This window comes from Rhinatrema bivittatum, chromosome 14 (genome assembly GCF_901001135.1).
Source record: "Rhinatrema bivittatum chromosome 14, aRhiBiv1.1, whole genome shotgun sequence".
Lineage (NCBI taxonomy): Eukaryota > Metazoa > Chordata > Amphibia > Gymnophiona > Rhinatrematidae > Rhinatrema > Rhinatrema bivittatum.
In genome coordinates, this window is record NC_042628.1 from 14,299,477 (window position 1) to 14,308,289 (window position 8,813).

The following is an 8,813-nucleotide window of genomic DNA, read 5'->3' on the forward strand; positions in this document are numbered from 1 at the left end:
ACAAGGAAACAGAGAGATGACAGCAGAAAAGGACCAAACGGTCCATCCAGTCTCCCCAGCAAGCTTAGGGTAGTGGCTGCCGTGGCGTGCAGGTTACCCCCACGCGTATCTCGTTTACAGACTGTAAAAAGGGGCCCTCGGTGGTTGCTTGAGTCCAATTCCCCGTTCCCTCTGAGGCAGAGAGCACGGTCGGAGTTGCATTAGGAAGGTCCGCACCCGCCCACGCACCCTTTTCTTCATTTTCATCCTTTAAGAAGTTTGTTTCAACGCTTGGCCAGAAAAAGCCAATCCTTCCGCTGTTGGCTCCAGTGGTGCTGAAGGAGGAGGGAGGCGCCATTCCATTCTAGCGGATCCCATCAGAAAAAGGAATCTGGATGGCAAATTAGAGCCTGCGCAGGGGCTTCTGTTGCGCGCACCTCACACCTGCGTGGAAGGGAAATCGGCAGCCCAGAGGAATCCAGTTTTGTTTTTTTTAAGCACTGGTGCAACAATCTTGGCTTTAACAACTGCTCCCACATAGCCAAGGCCATTGCCTGTATCAAAATATAGATCAAAGCATCCTTGTAAAATGTATTTTCTTGCACTATAAGGTAAATATTTTATTTCGGCCAAATTTGAGAGGCCCGCGTGCGGCCAGGCCCTGTGCGAGCCGCATGCATTTTCTAAAGAGCCCGGCCCCGTATGTAACCAGCGATACCCGCAGAAGGGCCGGGCCTAAAGAAAGAGGGGACCCGGGGGGGGGGGGGGGGGGCAGGCTGGGACAGCACCGTTATCTGCTGTCCCGGGGAAGCAGGCGCCGGCAGCCCGATGGTGCACGTAGATTACTTACTGCTCCACCAACATAAGAGCATAAGCAAAAGTAACCAAAAAAATTAGGGATAGGTAGGGTTAGGTTAGGGATCAGGGAGGAGAAGGGGATGAGGAAGGAAGGGTAGGGAGAGAGGAAAGTTCCCTCCCAGTCCGCTATTTGAGTGGAGTGGGATGTCCAATTGCGCCCTCACGTGCAGGTTATAAAATCCTCCCCTTTGTGCATGAGTTGCGAGCCGGTCGCACACTCGAGCGCAGATTTTAAAATCCGGTGGGCGTGCGAGTGTGGCCATCAGTTTTTATAACATTCGCGTCCATGTGAGTGCACCGGGACGTGCATGCACCCTTTTTTTTTTTTTTTTTTTTAAATCAATCCCTTAGTGTGGGAAACACTGCTAATGTAAAATACCTGTGCATTGTCCCTTGGAAAACTTATCCAATGGGCAATGAAAGCTTTGTTTTTAGAGAAAGTGGCTGCTAAAACTTTGATTAATAAAAAGCAGCAATGAACTCTGCCTTCTCCTTGGAACCTTCCCCGCGTTCCTGCTGCATTTCACAAATCATAACACTTGACCTCATTATAAACTCCTGGTGCACCGCTAAAATGAACACCCTGAAGTTTTACGGGGTGGATTTGCTAATAAGATTAGAGTTAATTTTGTGTGGTAATTTGCTGCCATGCTGCACACTCTTCTTCCCACTCACCTCCGCAAAGGAACATTCACTGGACGCCAACATGGTCGCTCTGGCTACGTACCCCGCATCAGATGCCAGCTAAATTCAGTGTGAAAATGTTTTGTATTCCAAGGCAAATCCTGCTTCTCCTGGGTTGTGACAAGCTGTTGACAGCTTAAAGGGTTGACATATGCAACAGGAGTAAGAAACGTTAATGATATGCATGAATACTGCTGTAGAATATGAAACAGTTTCTTTCTTGAGGCCAGCTCAACTAAACCTGTTTTTAGTTACTGCTATAAAGGAAAATTAGTTTCTAACCTGATAATTTTCGTTCCTGTAGTACCACGGATCAGTCCAGACACCTGGGTTTTGCCTCCCCTCCAGCACATGGAGACAGAGAAGTTTTTCAAAACAAACCCTGGCATATAAACCAAGGTGCCACCCACAGTCCCTCAGTCTTATGTAATCTCAAAGCAGAATGGAATAAAACCCAATTCAACAGCTAACTAACTTAAGGTTCATTGAAAACCCCAACTGAGAACAGAACCGACGGAACAGGCGAGAAGGCATGGTAAGTAACCTTACACAAAAAAAACCAAACTGTATATGAGCGGACTCTCTGTTACTTAAGTGCACACAGCTATAGGACGGGGCTCTGGACTGATCCGTGGTACTACAGGAACGAAAATTATCAGGTAAGAAACTAATTTTCCTTTCCCTGTACGTAGCCGGATCAGTGCAAACACTTGGGATGTACCAGAGCCAACTCACAGAGGGTGGGAGCCGGAGAGGCCCGCACGGAGCACCCCTTCTCCAAATCCCCCAGACTCCGAAGCTCACACATCCAATCTGTAATGTCTTGCAAAAGTATGTTAAGATTTCCAAGTAGCCGCTCGGCAAATTTCCTGGGGTGACACCTGGTGACATTCCGCCCAAAAAGCGGCCTGTGAACACGTAGAATGAGCGTGGAGTCCTATCGGTACTGTCTTACCACGCAGTAAATACGCGGAGCCGATGGCCTCCCTCAACCAACGAGCTATGGTAGCCTTGGAGGCCATCCCGCCTTTACTTGGACCATTCCACAAAACAAAGAGATGATCCGATACCCGAAAAGGATTCATAACCTCCAGATACCGCAGCAAAGCCCTGCGGACAACCAGCTTCTGTAAATACTTGGCTATCAGATCAGATCGATCCACATCAGAGAAAGAAGGAAGTTCGATCAATTGATTCAAGTGGAAGGAGGACACCACCTTTGGGAGAAAGGAGGGGACCATTTGTAAGGATACCCCCAAATCTGAAATCCTCAAGAAAAGGTTCCCGGCGCGACAATGCCTGCAATTCCGACACCCGACGTGCCGAAGAAATCGCCACCAAAAATACCACTTTCAGCGTGAGATCCTTTAGCGTCAACCACTTTATGGGCTCAAAAGGTGGTGCACACAGGGTCGAAAGCACCAAATTGAGGTTCCAGGAAGACATGGAAGGCGAAGCAGAGGACGCAAGTGCTTAGCCCCCCCTTAGGAAACATGCCACATCTGGGTGTAAGGCCAACACAACCCCCTGGCCCTTGCCTCGGAGACAACTGAGCGCCACCACCTGTACATGGAGGGAACTACATGAAAGACCTTTAGAAAGACCGGCTTGCAGGAAAGCCAGGATGTCAGAGACCGACACCCTCGTAGGATCCACCTCGCGATCCGAACACCAAGATTCGAAAACTGTGCAGACCCTAACATAAGCCAGGGAAGTAGATGGTTTTCTCGACCGCAGCAGTGTGGTGACCACCGCATCCGAATAACCTTTACTCTTCAAGCGTTGCCTTTCAAAAGTCAAGCTGCGAGACAAAAGCGATCCGCCTCTTCCAAACAGACGGGCCCTTGATGAAGAAGAGCTGCGGACTCCTGAAACCGCAGGGGAGCAGTGATGGACAGATTAAGCAGATCCGCAAACCAGGGACGTCTCGGCCATTCCGGAGCTACCAGAATCACCTGTGCCGGATGAAGCTATATTCTTCTGAGCACCTTGCCGATCAATGGCCAAGGAGGAAACACGTACAGCAAGATGTTTGTCGGCCAGGGAAGAACCAGGGCATCGACCCCCTCGGCCCCCATCTCTCTGCGTCGGTTGTAAAACCGCGGAGCCTTGGCATTCTGAAACGTGGCCATCAGATCCATGCACGGCCTGCCCCACCAGTCGCAGATGAGCTGAAAGGCGTTGTCAGCCAACTCCCACTCTCCGGGATGGAGATGGTGGCGACTGAGGAAGTCCACCTGTACGTTGTCCACCCCGGCAATGTGGGAAGCCGCAATGCTGACGAGATGCAGTTCCGCCCAGTCCATTAAGTAATGAGCCTCCGTTGCCACTGGACGACTCCTGGTGCCCCCTTGGCGATTGATATAGGCCACTGATGGGGCATTGTCTGACAATACCCGTACCGACTTCCACCGAAGGAGTGGAAGGAAGGCCTCCAAGGCCAGAGCTACGGCTCTGGTTTCCAGACGGTTGATCGATCACTGAGATTGTTCTCGGGACCACAGCCCCTGAACAGACTTCCCCAGACAAACTGCTCCCCAGCCGGAGAGACTGGCATCCGTGGTGACGACCGTCCAGTCGGGCATGACCAGGGGAACACCCCGCTCGAGGTGTTCGGAGACCAGCTACCAGTCAAGACTGTGTCTCACGGAATCCAGAAGCGGCAGCGGGAGATGGAACTGTTCCGACACCGGGTTCCAGCGGGACAGCAATGCTGATTGTAACGGACGCATATGAGAGAAGGCCTAGGGCACCAATTCCAGGGTAGATGTCATGGACCCCAAGACTCTCAAGTAATCCTTCACTATGGGCATCTGCATGGGCTTCAGGTCCCTCACCTGACCCTGAAGCTTGACTATCCTCGCCGTGGTGATGAACACTCTCCCCTGTGCAGTGTCGAACAAAGCTCCCCGGAACTCCAGCGTCTGCGAGGGGACTAGCTGACTCTTGGCAAGGTTGATCTCCCAACCGAGGGAGCGCAAGAGCTGAAGCACATTGCGGATGGCTGTGCGACACAGAGCCTTGGACTTCGCCTGAATCAGCCAATCGTCTATGTAAGGGTGCACCAGCAGGTCTTCCCTCCGGAGCTGTGCTGCCACCACCACCATTACCTTGGTGAACATCCTGGGAACGGTGGCGAGACCAAAGGGCAGAGCCTGAAACTGAAAATGTTTTCCCAGGATGCAGAACTGGAGAAATCTCTGAGGAGAGGACCAAATGCCCATGTGGAGATACGCCTCCGTGAGATCCAGAGACGCCAGGAACTCGCCTTGTCGAATCGAGGCGATGACGGACCGAAGAGTCTCCATCCGGAAACGCGGTATCCAAAGACATGGGTTGACTTTTTTGAGATCTAAGATGGGACAGAACGTTCCTTCCTTTGTCGGGACAATGAAGTAAATGGAGTAGCAACCCTTGCGTAGCTCTGCAGATGGAACCGGCGTTATAGCTCCCAGGGCCAGCAGGCATTGGAGTGTTCCCTGTCCCGCCTCCTGTTTTTTCTCGGTACCCACAGGGAGAGATCAGGAACTTGTCCAGAGTACGGTGTATAAAATCTAATGCATAACCTTGACTTATCACGGTGAGGACCCACTGGTCCAACGTTAATTTGGTCCATTCCTAGGAGAGCGATAGCCTGGCTCCCACGTGTGGAGGATGGGTACTGAGGGCTGGACCGGCAGTATCTCATTGCGAGGCCTTAGTCCCCGCTGCTGACAGGGAATTGCCCGGCTTGCCGAAACGCCTGCCTTGAAAGGACTGTTGCGACCGTCGCTGCCCGTCTCCACTACACCCACCTTACCGCTTTGGCGACTCCCTCTTTGCCTGTTGGAGGTTTGACTGCCGCGGCGTCTTCTCGCTGTTCCCCTCCGGCATCCCCGGACCGGCTGGACGCTGCACTCTGCCATGTTCCCAGCAGCCTAGGGGTGTGTGCGCAGCGCGGCCCCAACTCAAGTACCAGCAGTGGTGCGAACCTCAGGGGCGTCCCCCTGAGGTGATGTCATCCTCACCGGATATTTAAGGGCTCTGAAATTGCTAATGTATCTAGTTAGCAAGGGCTTTCCTCCAGGTATCTGCGGATGGGATTTGCTCTCCGCATACCTTGCTACTCTGCCTCCTCGGACTTACCAGGGGTACCTGCTCCTCGGGGGCCTCGCTTTCTCTTTTGCTTTTCAGATCGCAGTCTGGAACCAGTACTTGCTCCTTGAGGGCCCTCGTTCCCGGACTTGCTACTGAATACCACTTCTGCCAGGAAGTCATCGCTGCCTACAACATCAGTGAATTACGTTGTCTCTCTCTCAGAGCATTCCCTGGACCCAGGTACTCGCTCCTAGAGGGCCTATGTCATTCCAGCTCCTGGGCTGCTTCTAAGAGACTATTGTGTGAGTGTTACCATCAAGGTTCTGTTCCTGAACTCTGCATACCCTGCCTACTCACTATATTCAATTTCTCTACAGCTCAGTTATCCAGGATTGCTGTTCCAGTAGCTGAGGGACTACAGCCCAGCTGGGCACTTTGGCTCACTACTGCCACCTCTGGTGGTTCAATATACTGTTTAATAAAAGAACTAGTGTGTGTCTGTCTCCATCCTCTGAGCCTGACTGGTGGTCCCTCTGGGGATCTTCCCCTGGGGCCATGGTCATCTGCTACGGGCCGAAGGATCCACCCACAACTACCTCAAACACTAACAAGCACTGATTCCATGACGGTTGTCTGGTGGAACTAGGACGAAAGAAGGAGCCTGAGGACTGCGCCAGTTGAGGTCTCTGATTACGACGGAACTGCACCCGTGCTGTGAACGATCCCCTGGACAGAGGCCTATCCTCTGGCAGTTTATGAAATTTGTTCTCCCCCCAGAGATTGGATCATATCCTCCAATTCCTTCCCGAACAACTTGCCTTTAAAAGGAAGGGAACCGAGGTGGGACTTGGATGAAGTATCCACAGCCCAATGCCGTAGCCAGAGGAGCCGACGCGCGGACACAGCTGAGACCATGGATCTGGCTGCTGTGCACAGATCATGTAGAGCATTGGCGCTATATGCAATGACCGCCTCCAGCTGCTTCGCCTGGCTAGCCTCCCCCTCAGAGAGGTCTGACTTGGCTTGGAGCTGCTGGGCCCAGCGAAGCCCTGCACGCAGAGCGAAATTACTGCACATTGCTGCTCGGACCCCCAGCGCGGAAACCTCAAACACCTTTTTGAGCTGCAAGTCCAACTTTCTGTCCTGCAAGTCCTTGAGGGCGGTCGCTTCTGTAACCGGTATAGTTGACTTCTTTGTAACCACAGACACCGCAGCATCCACCTTCGGAACTTGCAGCAGGTCCAAAGCATCCTCCGGCAGAGGATACAGCTTATCCATCACCTTACTGACTTTTAACCCCAAATCAGGAGTATCCCATTCCTGAAAGAGGTCTGTGGCCGAGAAATGAAAAGGAAAAGACACTGTGGGACCCCTGAGACCCAGTAATACCAGATCCATAGACTCCAATCGTGACTCAGGTTTGGAAGCCCCTTCGCCAAACTCCCCCAGGATGACTGGGATAAGTGGGTTCAACTCTTCTTTCTTAAAAAGACGAACCACCTTTGGATCATCCCCTTCCAGCACTGTGCCCCCCTGGAGGAGATTGGGCTGGTAGTCAGGATCTCCGTCCGCCCCCCCCCCTTGTGGGCAGGGACTGATTATTAGGAGTCCCAGATGAAGAAGAATCCGTGTCCGTGTCAACGAGCCCTGGGCGCAAAGGCCTTTTTTCCTTGGGCTCTGCCTCACCTTTGGAACCGGAATGGCGCAGAGACCGCTTGCGGGACGGTGGGCACAAAAGCTGCTCCTCAGCCTGACTTTTCGGCTTTAAAAGCCTTGTGCATCTGAAGTACAAATTCTGATGAAAAGGAGTCAGATGAGGAATCCGCAGCCCCCTCAGGGCTATCCTCATTTAAAAAAACCTCTGGAGCCGTAGGGGGTGCCCTCCCCCGAAGGCCCACGCTGTGGAGACAGTGCCGGGGGTAAAATCTTCTCCCCCACCCCCCCATTGCGTTTCACGCCACTGCCTGCAGCGATCCCAAAACGTTCGCCGTTCCCGCGCTGAGCCTGCCTGACCTGTCCGGGACCGTGTGGACAATACTGGCGCGCGAGTTGGACCTTCACGCCCCTGCGAGCACGAAGTGCAGAGGCCGTCACGTGAGGAGCTGCATTCGCGGCAAGACAAACCTCTGGGCATGATCGTGGCTGGGGAGAAAGGGCCCGACTCGCAGCTTGAGTTGGGCCTTTTCTCCCCGGCCACGCATACTCAAAATAAGTAGCTCTCTTTATGTATCTTGTGGGGTTTTTTTTGTTTTGTTTTGACCACTTACGTGAAGCCCCCTCCTCATGCTACTGGATCCGCTGGGGGCCACATGAGCATAGATCCCCATCCATTAGGTGCTGGGGCCAACTCTGCATCCTCTAGCTCAGTGGGTCTCAACCTTCTTCCCATCGTGACACACCTGACAGACCATGCACACATGTGTGACGCACTGCTCATTACCATTCACGGCGGAAATAAAAAAAATAAAGGTCCAGTATTATTTTTATTGTTAAGAATGACACAAGGGAAAGATAAGTACTCTGTCTGAACAGAAATTGCATAAATAGTAAACATCCCATACCAAAACACCACTTTCCAGCACTTACACAGTAACCACCTTACCTAAGAAAAGGCAACACTGAAAATACTACACCAGGCCTTAAGACACCAGTACTCCTCCCATTAGGAAAATGGAACAAGCCAGGCTGCTATAGAGCCCTACCTAGAAACGACACGCCAGCAGAATACCTCACCTCAGTCACATGTGCAGACCCTCACCTAGCAAAGCATTGCCTGTTATATGAAATGGATAGTGATAGAATTCTGTGATATAAGTTTCTAGATTATTCTACTTTTTTTTAACCAATTTGAAAAAAAAATAGGATTCAATATTCAAAACAATACGTGATTAAAAATACTCCACCCCTTTCCTGGGTGAAGTTCTTCTGTGGATATATATATATATATGCCTATGAAACAAGAAACCAATGTTTATGCTAAATCTGCCTGTAAAATCCTGTCCCTGGGCTAGGTGCAAATGATCTCTCCAAGACTCCAAAACCTCAGTGCTTCTGGAACTGCTGCCTATAACTCTTTACTTTTTATTTAAAAGACTATATTCTGCATGTTCCAATTCCTCAGCCGATGCACCTGTCCACGTCCACAGAACTGGACGAAAAATAAAGTGTGGTGCGTATTTCAGCATCTCTTACAAAACAGTACCACCAGTCCCATT